The sequence below is a fragment of the Crocodylus siamensis genome, chromosome 7 (genome assembly GCF_052110815.1).
Source record: "Crocodylus siamensis isolate JL-2025a chromosome 7, ASM5211081v1, whole genome shotgun sequence".
Taxonomy (NCBI): Eukaryota; Metazoa; Chordata; order Crocodylia; family Crocodylidae; genus Crocodylus; species Crocodylus siamensis.
This window is the reverse complement of record NC_143401.1, coordinates 69,827,079-69,846,158: the sequence shown is the minus strand read 5'-3', so window position 1 is coordinate 69,846,158 and position 19,080 is coordinate 69,827,079. Positions and strand designations below refer to the sequence as shown.

Genomic DNA, 19,080 nt, shown 5'->3' with positions numbered 1-19,080 from the left:
GCAAAAAACCAAGTAGAAGCAATACTGACATTACCTATGTCAAATATTCTGTATGGGACAGACTGTGAACAGGCCCTACGCAAGAGCAGAGAAGTGTGTGCTTACGTGTCCCCAGCATATTGCCTGCACTATTTTTTTTCTGGGACAAAGTATGCCTGATCCATCTCCTCCTCCTAAAGCAGCAGATGTGTGTGAACCATACTGTTACATATATGTGCATGTGTAATAGAAACATACGTTGTTTGTGAGAAAATATGGTACCGCTTAATGCAAGAAACTTAACTTCAAGCTCTGAGTTCTCAATACTTCACATACAAAATTGTGGGGGGAGTTGTTGTTTTTTTTAGTTTTTTACATTTTTCAAACAGAATGTTAATTGAATATCCAATAACAAAGTTGCACTAGTATTGTAACAAGGGTCTCCATGGAACTACGTCAAGATGAAACGATCAATATCCCTGCAAAAACCTCATTATGGTATCAAAATGAAATCAAGTAAGATCAATGCAAGTTATTACTCATATAAACATAAAGCTCAATTCAAAAGTACATTCAAATGCTAGTTTCAAACATATTAAAAACATGGAAATTTTTATTTCAGCTGCACCTATTCAGGCCATATTAGCACATATGACTTTCTATTTGTTTCACAACTACTTTACCTGTTGCTTGGAAGGACGTGCTTCATCAACATGAAGTGTATGAGATTATGGTTTGGGCTTGAAAAACTCACCGCTAACTGACAAATGAGGGACTGAAGTCCACCTAATTCTTTTAGCTTTATAATCATAAAGGCTAACCTTCCAAATATGCACCAAAGCAGAGTTGTTTTTCTGAGTTCACAGACTGACAGCTCCCATACCTTTAATGTCTACTCAGCCCTACTATGAAATCAATGAGGTTCTAGCCATTTCCATTGTCCTTATTCAGAAGGTTGTGGGCAGTCTAAAATTGACAACATTTATATCTATTTCATTCTGCTAAGGGAGGCCAAGAGTCCCAGTAGAGATACAGATTGGTGCTCTTTGCAGATGAGAAAGAACCACAAAATGGGAAGGAAAAAATGAAAGAAAGCAAAAGCTAGTCTTACTCATCTTAACAGTTAATAAAGGATCTAGAAAACAGTAGACTAGCAAAAGGCCTTTTTCACCCTCCAAAATGCAGCCAATTCTGAAACAGAAAGCAGGAGAGAAAATCTCCTTTTCTCCTCTGACAGAAAAGTGGATTTGTGATTTATTGAATAGCTTCTGGTCAGAATTTGATACAAAAAAAAAATGAATGGGGCGTAGGGAAAGCCAAATATATTATTCCTGGTCTTTTGCCCACCCCCCCAAAAATAACTCTACTGATTTTGATGACCTCACTACTCTGCACTTAGACAAGTGATCATCAGGTTTTATAAATAATTAAAATTACCTCACATTTGAAAAATTACCTCACATTTAAAATACAGTAATTGCCATATTGGATTAGATTAGTGGTCCTCTTCCTCTGATATCTCTATCTCTATCTCTAACAGAGGTCAGTATCAGTTGTTTCCGAGAAAGATTCAATATATTCGTATAGTGGACACTTCAGAATAACCTGTATAAACTACCCACTGAAGGAATTTTCCTTTTAACCTAAAATTTATGAGGTTGATTCCTGCCCTGAGGAAAAAGTCCATCTATCTCTCTCTCTCTCGCCCTCACTCTCTTCCCAAGCCCTATATTACATTTGTACTTTCTTTTGTAACTATGAATATTCTTTTTTATGCATGAAAATGTCATGTCTTTTTTAATTCTGTTAAGTGCTTAACCCCAATAATATTCTGTGAAACTGGAATGATATTCTGTGAATTGTGAGAAAAAGCATTTGCTTTTATCAGTTTTGAATGTGCAAATGTTCCTCGGTTTTTGTATAATAAGAATTATTTTGTCACCTTTAAGTTTGGCCACCACATTCCTTACCTCCTTTTGAAGATTGTTAATAAATGTGTTGCACAAGACCAATTGTAAACTTTGTATTTCTAATGTTTGTTTCCTCTCTCTCAGTTATGTCCATATCCAGGATAGTACCTTGACTCTTTCACACAGTGACAACTTAAGTTTCTTTAATAACTTGCATGCATTGAGAATAGTTTCTAAAAGTCAAGACAAATTGTGTCATAGGGTTCATTTTTATCCACTATTTTATTGATATGTTCAAAGAATTCAAAGGTTAGCAAGACATTTTTCTTTGGAAGAAGGCACATGAGTTAATTACCATTTATCATGATTCTCCAGTATCTACTGGCCAGCTGAACTTGTTACAGCAGTGTGAGTACATAATATCTCAAAGCCAACTTTGACATAAAAAGTAGCGTCATCGAGGCAGGCTGGAATCCTCCAATGAACCAATGACTTCAAACTAATCCCCCTTCATACAGAGGCACTGCCTGTGCTAGGGCCCCCTCTACACATGCAAAGGGGGCCTCACCTATGTAAAGGTGCAATGGAATCTAACATGCAATCCATACAATTGTACCTTCTGCCATGCCACGTGTGCATGGCAGGAGGTGCGACTGTGGGGTCGCACATTAGATCTCATCATGCCTTATTGCTGATGTGGCTCCCAGCTGTAAGGGAGACACTTTTACATGTGCAAATGAAAGTGCAGTAGAGACCAGATATAAAGTTAGTACACATTTTCAAGGTCTAAGGTTGGAGCTGTTTATCATGTCTTAAGTCCTTTGCATGTGAAGTTGGTCTCAAGGTGAAATTACCTAGTTAATTTCACAGTTACAATACCTGTAACATGTAGAGCGGGTCTAGAAAGAAGAAATATTTCAGCAAAGCATTCCTAGTGCAAGCATAAGAAATATATACTTTCTTACTAAAAACATGCACTTACTTTGGTCCTCAAGCTAACACACACTGCACCAATATGCAAGGATAGTTGTGCCAGTCTAAATGCATTTACAGCACAGCTTTGGTTAGCACAGCCACCTCTAACAAAGGCAGGTTTGCAAAAGTTTCCGAAGTAGACAAGGGCAGAGCCAAATCTATATTGAGCCTTGGCACAACTGGGGAGCCTATGAGCATGAAGATATCTGAGTTGCTACTGAGCTAAACTGGGAGCTGGTGTCCATGCTTCTCACATCTTTTGGACCATGAGTGAGTGATGACGGTGGCTAAGGAACAAAGAAAGTTGCAATTCCCAGTGGTTTTTCTCCAGTTAAATATGGCTTTTCCGTCAAAAGAGAAATTTCTGATTTAAAATAAAAGATGTTATACTGAGGTTAGACAAAAAATAGCAGCAAGATGACGCTTGGTTCTCAACACTTTTAAACTTAAGACACCTCTGGATACTCAAGACACCCTTGGATACACTCAAGGCACCCCTCAGCTCTTAGTTGTTACTTTTGCTGCAAAGAACTTAAAAAGACTACAACAATGACAGCAGATTTCTGCTTGAAATCTTTGGACTTATCTTGTGAATCATGTTTGCAAATCTAACAGTGCTAACATTATATGTCACCCCACAGAAAGCTCAAAAGGATCTCAGTCTGAGAATCGCTGGCCTTAAGATACTGTTAATACAGTGGTCAAACAGCTCTCATATGGAGAGTACTGTATGACCTTAAAGAATGCAGTAATGGACATGATCTGGGCAAAATACCATAGGACAAAGTCACTTGCTAATCATAGGAATTTCTGCTATCAGATGGAAGCAAAAGCAGCAAATGAGGAGAAAGATGCATGTATTAGTAGATCATGGGTGGCTAATAACATATTGCAACTCTGTAAAAACACCTTGTATTCTAGGGTGCATCAGAAACCAAAGTTTCAGTAGCGCATATGAGGTTTTAATGGATTGCTACAAGGTCCTGTCAAGACATTATCTGGAATACTGTGTTCTATTCAGGCCACTTATGTCCAGGAATGATTAATTCATCTTTGGAAAGTTATAGAAAAGGTCTGCTATAGTGACCAGGGAATGAGGAGCCTATAACACAAGAGAAGACAAAAAGACCCTGATTTGTGTAGCTTTGTATAAAGATGATTGAGAAGGAGGTCTGATTGTTTTCTAGAGATAGAGAATGGAGAGAAGATTCAAACTAAAAGACAATGTGTGCACAGAAAGAAATGGATCTAAACTGGCCAGGAAAAGGCTAGAAACGGTTTCTTAATCATTAAAATTCTGGAAGTGCCTTCCAATAGTAGTGGAAGTGGAAATCACAAGTGTTCCTAGATGGAGTGATTTATGAAAGGAATTATCAGGCAAGCATGCCTGAAACTCCATGGAACCAGATTCATTGTCCCAGGAAGACTTCGGGTGACCTATGTTCCTATAAAAACCAAACAAACAAGAAAGAAAACAGAAGACCCATAGCTACTCCATTTCCCTTCCTGCTACCCTTCCCCCCCAAATATTAACTGGTTCTGATATGGCTGGGAAAAAACTCTGATCTTTTGGAAAAAATGCGTGTTAAGCTTTAACCCGCGGTGGCTGGGTTAAGCTTACACAGTGTCTATCTACACATGTGCAGCAAGGCTGTTCCCATGTTCTGTAATTACAGCGCATCACAACAAACTCAATTAACTGAGTCTGTTGGAGTATGGTAATTACCAGTGTCATGTGTATCAGCATCTCTGTGCTGAAAAATGGTGGCATGAGCACTTTAACTAAAGCTCATTCAATGAGCTTTAGTTTAAGTACCTCCGCCATCATTTTTCAGCATAAGGACACTGATACATGTGACGCTTTGAGCACTTTAATTAGAGAGGCTTTTGGAACTGCTCTAATTAAAGCACCTCCCCCATCCCCCACTCCCCGAGCACATGTTTAAACACACTTATAGTCTATTTTATTAAGAAAGCAAGCTAGAAACTTACTTCTATCTTCAGATCAAGAGAGTTAATCAGAAGCTAGATACTGCACTAAAAGACCAAGGGCCTGTTATGGTATTGCAACGTGAAAGTATTCGCGTAACAACTAGACCAGTGTGTCTTCTCTCCCAAGGAAGCCCCCCACCCCCCGCCCCCGGCTCTCTCTTACGAGTGCATTCTGAATATCACCAAGGCTTTCTTTCTTTAAAGTTATTGCCACACACTACTATAAGGTTACCATACATTTAGGTTTTCCCAGATGTCCTTTTTTCGGGTCTTCCCATCTCCGTCCGAGTGGTTTTTAGTATACCAACAAATGTCCAGGATTTTGCTCTGCCTCTGCTCAGCATCAAAGTTTATCCCAGTAGTTCATGGCTTGCCACAGCAAGGAGCTGCTTGGGGTCAGAGGGAGTGGGGACGGGCGATTGGAGGCCAGGGCATCACATGCATCTGTGCACATGCCCTGGCAGCTGCAGGCAGGTAAGTTGGTGGGGGGCGGGGTTTGGAGGCCCAGGGCTTGGGGACTGTCCAAGGTGGCTGGTGTGTGGGGGGGGGTGCGAGGGGGTGGGTGCCTGCCAACACTGGGGCTGCAGCAGGGTGGGGCAGCAGAGGAAGTGTTTGCCCCTCCAGCATGGGAAGGGGGTGGGGGGCGTCTTTGGGGTGGGGGGCAACAGGGAGCTGCATGGGCAGCAGGGCTGTGGGGGCAGGGGACTGCAGATCAGGAGTGATAGACACCAGCAAGGCTGGAGTGGAGCAAGGACCTGTGGGTCAGGAGGGGCACTGGCAGGGCAGGGGGGCTATGGCTTGGGAGTGAGGGGTACCGGGGGCAACTTTCCCTCTAAACAGTGCAGCATGTGTGGCCATGCAGGGGCAGGCACTGTCATGCCACACTGCCAGGTGTGCCTGCGCACGCCATCCAGCTTAGCGGGAACGCTGCCAGGGGGGTAAGGGACTGTGGGTCAGGAGCATGGGGCATAGGCAGGGCCACGGTGATGAAGGTCGGGAGTGAAGGGTATCAGCAGGAACAGGGGGGATGAGGGTTAAGAGTGAGGGGCACCAGCACAGCCCAGGGGGTGAGGTACTGTGGTTCAGGAGTGAGGGGCAGCAGCAGGGCTGGGGGGCTCTGGTTTGGGAGTGAGGGGCAGGGGTAGGGCATGGGCATAACACTGCCCCCTCCCCCAGTCGTATTACACCCTGCCCCCCCAACAGGTGTCCTCTTCTTTTAAACTGGAAATATGATAACCCTAGGCTGTATTGGCCTTAACTACAGTTTTAATTCCCCAGCCCCATGGCATTTCTCCCAATATTGCTGAAGTGTATAACTTGTTTTAAACCCTAAGAGCACATAGTATTTAAAAGCAGAAAGTGCAGTGGTTGGTTCATGATAAACATCAACATAGTCAAGAAAAGCAACAGTCTTGGACATTGCTCATTTACACATGTGTAAAATGCCAGCAGCAAACTGTGATGTTGCCACCTGATGCAAAGCCTGCTCTTAAGACTGCAACTGAGCCCCAAAGCAGCATCCTTCTGGTCCATTCATCTCCAAACATTCCCTACACCAGCTTTATGATGTCAAGCACCAAAGAACAATGTACAATGCAAAAGGAGACTACAGACAGCGAGGAGGGCTTATTCACATTAGCACAGATAGGGACCAGTTGTCAAACAGTGAATTATATGTCATTTACAGTGAGCAATGTTGTAGTCAGCCAACTCTGCCCTGCTCATCTCTTACATGTCATCAAGAAACATGCAGCGCTAGGCTTTTAAGATTTTTAAAGATAACATTGAACCTGTTGCTGAAGTTGACAAACCAGATGGGATTGTCATTTATACAAGTCACTGAGCCCTGGATTTATTGTATCAAACAGTAGCATCAATACAGTCTGGGCAGTTAACAAGTGATTGCACACACACATTACAGTACTTGTAAACTGCTTTGATTTTCCATTTGGATTTCAAACATAACTTGATCCAGACCTTTAGTGGCCCAACATTCATTACACTTCATCCTCATATCCCAAATTGTGATGGTGATGTGGTGCCCCTTCTCCTCCTCTCTATCAGCACGTCAAGTGCAATAATTTATTTAGCCAGAACTAGCTACAATATTAAAAGAACTACTGAAAGCATCTGAAGAACAGTCCTTTGAGGCAGGTGCAAGTCCCCATTATCCAGATATATTGGGAATATCTTGAAAATGCCACTGTAATAGCACCAAGTGTGCCATTGTTAACAACAGCAGACTCGTATATGGAAGGCATCACGTGTAAACTGCCCTCCAATTTCCATCTCAGAGTCAACGCCAATGAAAAAGCCAATAAAAACTACTTTTGTTCACAGCAGTTTGACCTCCAGGTTTCTTTTTCCCCTGTAACATCTATGTTTGATCTCCACCCAAAAAAAGTCTTTCTACTGGTTTATAGATAGGTACAACTGCTTCTAAACTCATATAGGCTGCTGTATGTTTTATAATGGCTTATCTGCTACACTCCAGGTCTTAAGCAAGCGGGTCTGACAGAAAGACTATAGATAGATCATGAATATGTTCTCCTCACTCCTTTCCTTTTATATTTCGTCCTTTTTTATGTGACTGACTTGTTTGTTTGTTTGTTTTGGTTCCTTTATGTTATAGCCATTGTGCTGAATACAAATGAGACAATAATCAGTGCCATCATTCTTGTTTTTAAACTGGGTATATTCAGTAGATCACTTTTGATTATATTTCCTCTAATGTATCTGGGCTCATCCATTTCTTTTAGACACCACCCAAACTTTCACTAATTTATAACTGCATTTCTTGAATGAAATGATAAGTTACTTACAGTCTTAACCTACAAAATATAGCATTTGGAGGGGTTCTTTTTTGTTGTGGTTGCCAGTATTTTAAAACATTTGGAAAACCAAAACTTTTGCAGTATTTCCCACTGTTACTTTTTCATACAATAAGATTGAAATACAAAATACTAGGAACCACTTAATAAAAATATTATTATAAAAATGTTGTTTGCTCAATATAAATGTTATTTATGCACAAACTTATGCAAAGCCTGTTCAAATCTACCAATAAATAATTAGTAAAATGTAGAGAGCTTAACTAATGTCACATACCTCTAAATATTTGTACTAAAACTGTAAAATGAAAGTAATCATTTTATAGGGCTATACTGGTCTAAAACTCAAATTTCCCAATTAGGGAAGTGATGGCAGTCGTGCAAATAAACATCTCCAAAAATAGTTGTCATGTTCAGTTGCTGCTATAATATTTTTTTACAAAATACTGGTTCATCTTATTTGATTTGCAGGCATCAAGGACTATTTAAAATTATTTGACTGAGAAGTAAACAAAAATCTTCCCCAGGGAAAGTTTACCAAATCTTAAAAGACTGAGGTAGAGGATTAAGAGCCGACACAGACTAGGTATAGAATTTTCCTGTTTCTTTTGAGAGAGAAAAATCTTCTCATTGGGAGTTGCAGTTGTAGTCAAGTTTTCAGCTGCTGTGCAGATCAGAGAACTTGATTTTGCATGCACACTGTCCAGGATGGAGAGAAGAATTTAACCTAGCATCGTTGTTCTCATTTTATCTACAGCCATTGACATGTGGCAAAACAGAGGTATGATTTTACATCCCAAACATACTCCTTATATCCATTGTCAGCCACTTGCGCAGCTGGAAGAAATGTCACAGGATAACAGTTTGCCCCATATTTTGTACTCTAAAACTACTTTGTATTTCAATTGCAAGAGAAAAATATTCTGTTCTGCATTACAAGAAATAAGGGCAGCTATCTAGCTTGAAAAGAAAGGAGGTACTTTGGATCTGAGCCCCCCCTCCGCAGCCCGTTTTTTTCCCCCTACTGAAAACTATAAATCCAGCACTAGGATACATAATTCCACCGCTCTCCCAGCAGAATCCAGGGCGAGCGCTCCAGATGATGTATGGCTATTCTCCTGATTCAGATGACAAATCTCAGCGGAGCAGGTGCCACGGGGCTCTCGCCTTCCTTCCGAGATCCCTTCCTAGGCTGCGGATTCATTCCCAGCCCCGATGACTCCGGGGGAAGCAGGGCGAGTGCTAATGCGTTGTTGCACATTTCACATCCTACAAGTAACCTGCAAGGGGGGGAGGGGGTCTGATGGCTTTGCAGTCCCGATGCTGTCGCCAGTGTCGGGGGCTAGAGAAGGCAGCCCCGCTCGGCCGGGACAGGCAGGGCGAGCTGGAGCCCGGGGCACCCAGCAAGTCTCCCCCCCCCGCCTGCCCAGCCCCCGCCTCACCTCCTCCGGAGCCATGGGGCGCCCCGCTCCCGGGCGGCGGGTCCGGGCTGCAGCCGGCGCTTCAGCCCACGGTGCCGGGGCTGGGGATGCGGCCGGCGGCCGAGGCTGCTCCGGAGAAGAAGCGCATCAGCAGCCGCTGCTCCATGGCTGGGTCCGCAGCGCCGGCGGCCGGGAAGGACGGAGCGGGCGGGCGCGGCGCGGGGACTCCTCCTCGCGGAGTCCGGCGGGGACTGCATCGGGGAGCGGGGAGGCGGGCCCGGCCGCCCGGCGAGGGGGCCGCGCTGCCCCGCCAGGTCCGCCCGGGGCGGGGCCTGCGCAGGTGGCTCCGCTCCCTGCGCCGCGCCGGGGCAGCCCCCCGCCCCGCCGCCTGCTGGCGCTGCTGGCGCGGGGAGAGGGCGGCTGCGGCGGGCGCGCCTGGGCCCGCGTCTCCGAGCAGCCCTCGGGGCACCCGGCGCCAGCAGGCGGAGGCTCGGGCTTTGCCCCCCGTGCCCAAAGGACACCGCCAGCGGGCTGGGGTCCGCGGCCTTTCCTTGGCCTCTTGAAGGCTCAGGACAAGGTCGTGGTTTCCTAACCTGCCGGCTATCTGTGTCCAGGAAGGCGGTTTTCCTGAGCCGCCTCAGGGGAGAACTGCTCTTCTGGCGTGGCTCAGGACCCGCCAAGGTGCCCAGTTTATGGAAATGGGAGCCTCCTCCATTGCTTGCCCCGAGGGCGAGGGCCGTATGGCTGAGGGCAAGCACAGCTCGGGGACATCTGGATGCCCGCGGAAGGATTTGGAAACATCTGAAGCCCCAGGGGCGGGTGGAGGATGTTTGCTGGTCGTAGGGCCCCTTATGGCTCTGGAGTCTGTGGAATTGGTTTTGGTTAATTTGGCCTCGGATACAAATTTAAAAAAAATGTGGCCAAAAAAAGCCCTGACAAACCCTCTCAGATGGGTGCTCTGCAGGCCCTGCTCCCCAAGACCCTGATGCGCCCAGGAGCCATTCCCGCCGTTCCCTCGGTTTCGCCGGCACACCCCCTGAGCACCGGTTTCTGTCTGGGAATGGGATGTAAGAGCACAGCTGCCCTAGGCACTCGCTATTTGTTCAGTCACCCGAATCCCCATGAACTCAACTGCATCATTTCCAAGAGCCCCAACGTTGCAGGCACCTTGGTTTACAAATTGCCTTCTGGGGGGGACATGGGACAGCAGAAGCTTTCAAGAGTGTCCACAAAGGAGTGCTCCTGCCTTTGCCTAGCACAACGATTCTCAGCCAGGGTGCCAGGGACAGATTAAGTGCAGGCTCAGGCTTGTCTGAGCCTGGACGATCTCCCATCTCCAGTTGCCTTCAGGCCCCTCTGCAAGGAAGCAAGCATTGTATTCTATAAATTTGTTTTTGAGATTAGGTGCCACGCAATTCACAAAAGTTATGGGCCAGTGCCACAAGTCTAATGAGGGATGCCTCCAGTCCAAAAAGGCTGAGAACCCCTGGCCTAGCACAAGAAATGTACAGATCTAAATGAAGTAATAAGGAATCCATACACATTTACCCATCTCATTTCCCTGACTTTTAAGCATGCCTTTGGGTGTTCTTAGATCAGTCCCCTTAATAGAGAAAACTACATATGGCTTTTTCTCCAAATCATGCAGCTAGCTTTCCCTTCCGGGCTCTAGTCTCTCTCACTATAAAATGACCAGTAAGAGATGCTTTGTCAGGTGACAAACAACATTATCAGCTTAATTTTTTACTCAATTCTTTCATCGTCACCCCACTCAGTCCTTCAGATTTGAGGACTTGATTTGTCCTGCATGGTAGTCATATCTGTGACCCGGGTACACCCAAGGTTCTCAATAAGATAAGACGGGTAGGCAGGAGGGGGTGCTGTGAGAAGGATACCAGAATTTCAGGCAGATCTCTCTTCCCTCCGTAAAGTTAGTCCAAGCCCGAAGTTCTTAACTACAGTAAAAGCTCTGTTATCTGGCATCCCCCAGGAATGGGGGATGCCGGATAACAAAATATGCTGGCTAATTGAGTGGCCTAAACAGGCGTCCTTGCCCGTTCAGTCCACCATTTCTCCCACTGTGTCCGAGGTGTTGCCGCACCTCCCACAGCATCGCCGGCCCTCCCATGGGTCCTGTGGGCCCCACAGGATGGGGGGGCAGGCCCCTCACAGCCTGTTATGCCATGATGGGCACTTCTGGTTTCACTTTTCCTTACAAACCGGCATGCCGCTTAACAGAGCATGCCGGCTTGTAAGGTGTCAGTTACCATAGAGTTTACTGTATATACAATTTATTGAGTTACCAACATATATATAACTCTTCAAGATAGATATAATTACAGATATAGATACAAATATACATATAAAGTTCTGTTAGCTGGAGGAAGTTGGCCCTAGGTAAGTACCCATGCCTCAGGCCCAGAAGAGGGGTGGATCTCAGGACAGTCAATCCAGCAAGTTTTACCATAAGTGGATTAGCTAATAAGACATCCTTACAGAGCCCATTATACAGAATTAATATACCCATCTATTTATAACATCAGCAATAACAATAGTTACTGAATAGGAAACATAACTATTCCAGATATTAGATGCAACCTATCTGGGTTCCAACCACTTGGTCCCTCAAATGGGAAAGGGTCTTCTCTCCCTAGGCCCACTCCCCCCAGGGTCCCTTGCCCGGGGCAACTCCCCTGTGGGACCCTGGTTCCTGGTAACTCACAGTCCCTCCCCTGGGGGCTGTTGATCTGGCCTCTGGGTCCCCACCCTGTGTCAGGCCTCCTGAAGCCATTGGCCTTGAATTGAGGGTTCTTCCTTCTGGGCCCCGTGCCCTGCATTGGGCACCCAGGGAGCTCCTATGGGAGCCGAGCCCTCACTGGCTGCGGTGCCCCAGCTTCACACCAGGGGTCTTATCTCCTCCTGGGCCCTGCTCTGGGCACTGGAGCTCTTTTAGTTTAATGCTGAGCCACACTATGGGGCTCTGGTTATCTGGCCTAGAGCCGGGGCTAACTTGAGGAGCCTCGAGCTGCTCCCAGGGCCAGCTCTCTGTCTGCACCATCGAGGCTCAGGCAGGGTCCAGATGATGGTCTTCTCTGGAGGTCCTCTCTCCTCGCCGTCCCTTGCTGCGTTTGCCCAGTATGCTGAGCACGCTGGGCTTTTATTTACACAGGAGGTCTACCGGACCTACAAAATACAGTCTTTAATCGAGTCTAGGGGCTCCTCACACCCCACCTCTCCAAGCAGGGGTGAGCCAAGCCCCCCCCAGCTGTTATCTGATTGGTGGAAATGTTTCACCAACCCTAAGTGCCTTTCTCCAAGCCAGGCTTGCCAGGCAAAAGCAGCAAGCCCACCACATATCTATATCCAAGGGTGTTCATTTTGAATGGGTGATTATCATGGTTCAGTGGCTGACAGGAATATTAACAGTGTCAGGTATAACAATTTATTCCATAACCTCCTACATAGAAGCACAAAGGTCAGTGGAAGAAGCAAATAAGCCCACAGGCTGAACCCACTGTCATTCACCTCGCACACAGCACAGGGGATTGGTCTGGGATATGTAGTGTAGGTGCCAGCCTCAAGGTTTACTGCATATGCAGGACCAGCATGAGGCATACGATGCCTCTGGTACACAGGTTGGACTCAGCACTGCATACTTCACAGGGTTGGGGGTGCAGGCTGCATGGAGCAGCTCTGACCATCCCCTTGTGCTAACTTTAGCACCAGGCCCAGCTAGCCATGCCAGTCCTGCATTTTGCATGTACATCCAACCCTGGAGCTGGTGTGTGCTGTATGTGGCATGCAGTCTGGACCCATAGTTTCATAGATATTTGGGTTGGAAGGGACCTATTAGATCATCGAGTGCGACACCCTGCCCTGGGCAGGAACAAGTACTGGGGTCAGATGACCCTAGCAAGGTGTCTATCCAATTTATCCAAGTTTTTAAATACCTCCAAAGAAGGGGACAGCACCATTTCCCTTAGAAGTGTATTCCATATTTTGGCAACCCTCACTGTAAAGAATTTTTTCCTGATGTCCAATCTGAATTTGCTCTCTTCCAGTTTGTGGCCATTATTTCTAGTTACCCTGATGGGCACCCTGGTAAATATTGTGTCCCCTATTTCTTGCTGGCTCCCCCTGATGAGTTTGTAGGTGGCTCCTCTTGCAGAGGCTGAAGAGGGTCAGGTCTCCCATTCGGTCCACACAGGGTTTTTTCTGTAAGCCCTTAGCCAGGCGAGTAGCCCTCTGAACCCTCTCCAGGCCATCCACATCCCTCCTGAAGTGTGGTGCCCAAAACTGGATGCGGTACTCTAGCTGCGGTCTGACCAATGCCACACAGAGGGGAAGTATCACCTCCCTAGACCTGTACTTATGTAAGAAAGGATGAGGTTAACTTTACTTCTTACCTCATCACACTGGTGACTCATGTTCATTTTGGAGTTGACTACTACTCCGAGATCCCTTTCCACAGTTGTGCTACTCAGAATGGCACTTCCTAGGCTATAGGCGTGTTGATTCTTTCTCCCCATGTGCAACAGGACACTTATCCTTGTTAAATTGCATCATATTCTGTTCGGCCCATTTCCCCAGCCTGTCCAAATCAGCCTGGATTCACCCCCTGCCGTCTAGTTTGTGTACCTCCCCCCATAGTTTGGTGTCATCAGCAAACTTGGACAGGGTGCTTTCTATTCCCTCATCCAAGTCACTAATGAAGATATTAAATAGTACCAGTCCCAGGACAGAGCCTTGGGGGACTCTGATGCCTATGATCGCAGGTGCTGCATAGGGCGTCCGTCAAAGTCCATCACATAAATACAGGCCTGAATGAGTTTGACTCCTGTGTTCTAATCAGTAAGTTAGATAATCATAAGTAAATGAGGGAAATTTGAATGAGGAAGAACTAAAACCAAAAACTGAAGAGAAAGAAAAAACAGTCATTGCAAAATTTTATTTACATGATGCAAATATGTTATTTTTCTCCTATTCTTTTTTTGCTCTGGATTGTTTTGTGTTACCTATATAAAGGAGCAATCTCTATCAACTTCACAGCTGAGGTTGCATTGTGATTTGCACTTAAAGCGGGGCTAAAATCCCAGTGTTTCATACTTGAATAATTGCATTTAGACTACAGATTTGGCACAATAACACTTCAAAGAACAACTACCTTTTCCATTTTTTGTAATATTTATTAACTTGTGCAAAAGAAACTTTTTCAAAGCTCCCTTTTTAAAACATCACTCCATTTTCCTCATATGTTTTGGGTTCCTATAGCTCTAGCCAGCAACGTTCCCATTTACCTCAAAAGGCCCAAACACACTATATAATAGCATAAGCAAATTTGAACCTTTAAAACTAAGCACGCAAAGGTATTTTGTCATTTGTTCCAACTTAATTAAATTTGACCAAGATAAATCAAATATGGGAGATAGCTACTTCCGTTTCTGTTTTCATCTAACCTCCCTGACTAACATTTCAATTAATTCCGAAACCAGAAAAAATACATTTTTATTTCAGTTTTTCATGCAGGATATATTAGCTTTGAGATGGCTTTGAAAAAAATGGTGGGAAGTAGATAATGAGGGGAATGGCTGTATGGTTTTTTTGAAGGAAGACCAATATCACTGTTATGGTATTGGTTGTTGAAGGACTTCTCTCATTTTACTTCCCATCCGCAAGACTTAACCATCAATCAGGCAGACAGTAAGAACAGTTTTAGCATCAATCAGCTAGAGTTATTGTTGCAGGAGCTAGGCACAGGTTATAGTAGAATTCTAAGCAACCACACACCACTCAGCCATGTGTCCAATCAACTACACATTGCTGCACCTTTATTTATTCAGTGCTGTTTCTTTTCTTCTCTTAAAGTAAGAGTTCTTGCTTTTTAATTAGGAAGTTTTTAATATTTCTGAAAGCTTAAACATATCTTTCGAAATTGCCTTATAGGACTTTAAAATGAAATCTCTTTTTCTCAGTCATATTTTGGGAAGTTGCCAATCAACCATTCTAATATAATAAAGGCTTTTGTTTGTCCGTAATGCTCTGGGCCAACTGTGCCTGTGTCACTGAGATGATGTGCACCAATTGACTGTGAGGAGTGTTATGGACAGAGGGAGCAAGGGAGCTGCTGTGCTTGCTGCCCCCCCCCCCCCCACACACACACACACCAACAGCCAGCAGGGAGGGGGAAGCAGCAGGGAAGGGGGCAGGAAGGGGAAAGGGAAGTGGGGTTGCAGCATCAGGACTGCAGCACTGTGGGGTGCTGGGTGGGGCTCTCCATCCCCTCTCTTCCTCCCTCCCCTATCATTCATGATGGGCAATTTGCTACTCTTCATAACCATATAGGGGCCACCCAAATTAATACAGTAGTTCCATATTCTACTATATATATCTAGCTGTTTTCACTTCTTCTTTTTGAGAATACATGGGAAATCCCCAGTTTTTTCATTGTAGGCCACAAACACATTAATTTATACTCACTGGAATAGTGTTATGTGAGCAAACTTAAGTATTTGGAGGACTATGTTTATTTTAATTTCTGTTAGTGAAATACAATTTTTGCAATATGACTGTCAGCATAACTAGCAAAAAACTAACTTCTTTCCTGATGGCTCACTTACCTCTTAAACAGGTTGTAATCTATCTGCTTGTAATCTAGAAATAGATCAGGACTGAAGAATTTGGATGTGGATTTCAAACACTGTGTGGTCTGAAATTGTTTAGGTCCAGGTCCAACAGAAAGATTTAAGCTTGCATGTAGGTGTAGATTTTGGATTCCTTCAAAGATCAAAGCTTATACACCCAGTTTGGGTGCCTGTAGATATGTGGGGAGGCTGCTATGACACTCTTTAATTACAGTGTGTCAGAGCACACGTGATTAGTCAAGTCTGCTGGAGTGTGCTAATTAGGGTGCTCTAGCAGCCTCCACATCTCATGCACAGGTTTCTCTCACTTTATGTGGTTCTGTATGTGTGAATTCACTCTTATGTGATTACCCTTTTTATACCAAAAATGCGTTATATGTGAAGTAACTCTTATGTGATCAGTGTAGTGGAAGCCAACAGTCAGCTGCTTTGTGTGGTGCATTGTGGGGATGGCATAAACCAAAATATAGTCTCCTGTGTGGATCTGTACTCTTCACGTGTTATCTGCAACACGTGTTTCTTTAGTTGCCATCCCCATTATGGTAATATTCACCACTACCCTCTGCTTGTGTGTACGGTCTGCTGTTGGTGAGGACCAAAATTGTCTTGTAAAAGTGGTAGAAATGGGTCTGGGGGTCCATACAATTGAGGTCTTGGAACGAATCCCTATTTGTTACACTGTAAAGTGGGTTCTCTTTATGCAAATTTGAGGTATGTTCCATTTTCCAGGAATGCGTGTACAGTATAAAGCGAGGTGAACCTGTATCAGCATCCACGCACTTCAAAATGGTGGCAGGGGTGCTTTAACTGAGCCTTGTTCAATGAGCTTTAGTTACAGCACCCCCGCTGCTATTTTGAAGTGCAGGGACACTGATATATGAGATGCTGCAGGTGCTTTAATTAGAGCTGCTCTAATTAAAATTCACCCCTCTCCCCCTATGCCTGAAGCATGTGTAAAAACAGTGCACCTCCACTGAAGACCATGAAATCTTGGCAATAGGATTTCTACCATTTATATTAGTGATGCCTGGATTTTACCTGAAGGTAAAGTGGCTATTTTTCCTGAAGCTTATCAAATGGTTATTTTTTCCTAAAAGTGTATTGTATGTGGCAACATTCCCAATTTAAATGTTTTATATAAACATATTTTACACATGTAAGCACTGCAGTGCCATGCACTTTGAAAAGTGCCTGGCGCTGTAACCCTTACAGTTGTATAAGTGACAAAATGTGCATCAGTGCTGAGAAAATGGTGGCAGTGCAATTTTGAACCAAAACACATCACAGGTGCTTTAGTTCAAAAGCACACCGCCACCATTTTCTGGGCACTGACATGCATTTCAGCACTTATACAACTGAACGCAGTGCAGTGCAGTGCAGTGCATGTCAGCTTGCGTGAAGAGCAAACTTGATTAACTGAGTCTGCTTCGAAGCAGCGGATCTCCAGCATGTTGTGGAATGAAAAGGTATGTGTATAAATGCCCAATAGCACTAAAGGTTTTACTGGCCCTTCTTAATGATTAAATTGTACAATAGGGTCCACTTGTATTTCATTAGTAATTTTAAAAGATAGTGAAAGATTTGAGTGAAATATTCCAAGCCCCAAAACTACCTGATATTTGTCTGGGTTCAAGACTCAAACTCAAAGCTTGATTCTGCTTAGTCATACACTAAAGTCCATGAAGTTGGCCAGAATTATGGTTACTTATGAGCAGGGATCCTGGTTTTCCATTTCCCACAGAAAAACAGAGAAAACCACAGATTTCCCCTTTATATCAGAGAAAATGCGGATTTCTCCTTTTACCAGAGAAACACATGGATTCTTTGCTCTTGCAAACCTCTCTGCAGGGTGGTTGAGCTTCAGCCTACAAGAGCTGTTTGCAAACAGAGCGGGAAACCCTCAGCCCTGTCTGGAGGCAGAGGGGAAGGGGGAAGGGGGAAGGGCGGAGCCTTAGGCTTTCAGTCAGTTGCATCTCCACTCAGCTCAGCTTCACTCTTCCCTCCTGGAGCCTGAGGTAAGTGGAGCTTGCAGGGGGCTGGGGCCCCTCTGGCAGGACTGGGGGATTGTGGAGCATGGCTCAGGGCACCAGCAGGGCTGGGGAGGAGCCAGGAGCTGGCCCTACCCCCACCTGAGCAGGCAGAGCAGTGGAAGAGCCAGCTCCATGATGCTTCTGCTGCAGCTGCTTGCTGTTGGGGGCAGGGAGCTGCAGACTTGAGTCCCTGGCCCCATAGTCCTGGCAGCTGGGGGCCCCCTTCTAGCAGGGTTGGGGGGCAGGGGCTGTGGGTGGGGCAAGAGGCACAAGTAGGGCCAGGGGCTGTGAGAAGCACCAGCAGGGTTGGGATGGCTTTACGGGTGAGTGAGGGGCACTAGCAAGGCTAGTGGGGGCTGCAGGGGGCTTTTAATTTTAATAACAGATTTTGGGGGTTTTATCAGAGAATGTGCGATTTTTTTTGTCTCAGAACTTTTGATGTTTTTATCAGAGAAAACCAGGATCCCTGCTCATGAGTCATGATCACATTTTCTCTATTGAATTTAGCTTTCAGTATTTGTTTTAATCTCCAATGCAAAGTGAAGCTACAGGGGTACATACGATCATGAGTTTTTCCTAGGTTTTCTATCATTTCTTTAGTAAATTAAGTGCATGACAAATATATGGGCAAAATTCATCCCTACTATAACTTCACTGAAATCAGTGGGGTTCTAATTTGACTCAATGTTCTTGCTTCCCTAAGAAGTTTTGTTCACAGCTTTATAACAAAGTGACATTATCTAGATAGTGGGGGAGGGGGTTTCAGTTTGCATTAAACTCACAGAAACTTCATCAAATGAAACCTCAGGGCTTGACATCTTCAGCATCTAGTACTCATATAGTACTAACCTTTGAAAGACTCCCGAGAAATGCATCTTCCCCAATGTTTATTTAGTAACTGAGTATTGTAATTCAGGACCACTTAATTATCATGAAATGATTTTTCTTAGTGACTTAGAAATTCTTATTACTATTAAAGTGACAGACAGAGGCTACTGGAAATATGTCAATGCTACACAAAATTATTGGAATTTCTCTTTACAAAATGGGGTATTCAAATTGCTCTTGAATGGATGAGAGCATTTCTATAGAGTTCAAACAAATTCTAAAACTGCCACACAGTTATTTCATATTCCATTTCCCATTGTAAAAAATGCCTTTGATTCACTCTTCCAGCCATTGCACCGTACTAAAGTAAGAATTTTCAGTGGTAGTAAAATGTACAAAAAATGGGGTAGAGAAAACAAGAAGAGGGACTGAACGGAATGATGAAAGGCGATTTAAAAAAAAAAAAAAGACAT

General features: G+C 44.6%; 1 protein-coding gene across 4 annotated transcripts in view; it reads right to left on the bottom strand.

Moving 5' to 3' along the window:
- LOC149859956 (heparan sulfate glucosamine 3-O-sulfotransferase 1-like) overlaps positions 1-9,354 on the bottom strand; it is a 121,470-nt gene extending 112,116 nt beyond the window's left edge. For 3 of the 4 annotated variants that reach the window (XM_090058333.1, XM_090058331.1, XM_090058332.1), the window contains exon 1: positions 9,130-9,354. The gene's annotated coding sequence lies outside the window, so the exon portion shown is untranslated. Of the gene's footprint in view, positions 1-6,100; positions 8,968-9,129 lie in introns of those variants that run through there. The other variant, XR_016443625.1, reaches the window with a different exon arrangement.
- Between the last annotated feature and the right edge of the window lie 9,726 nt (positions 9,355-19,080).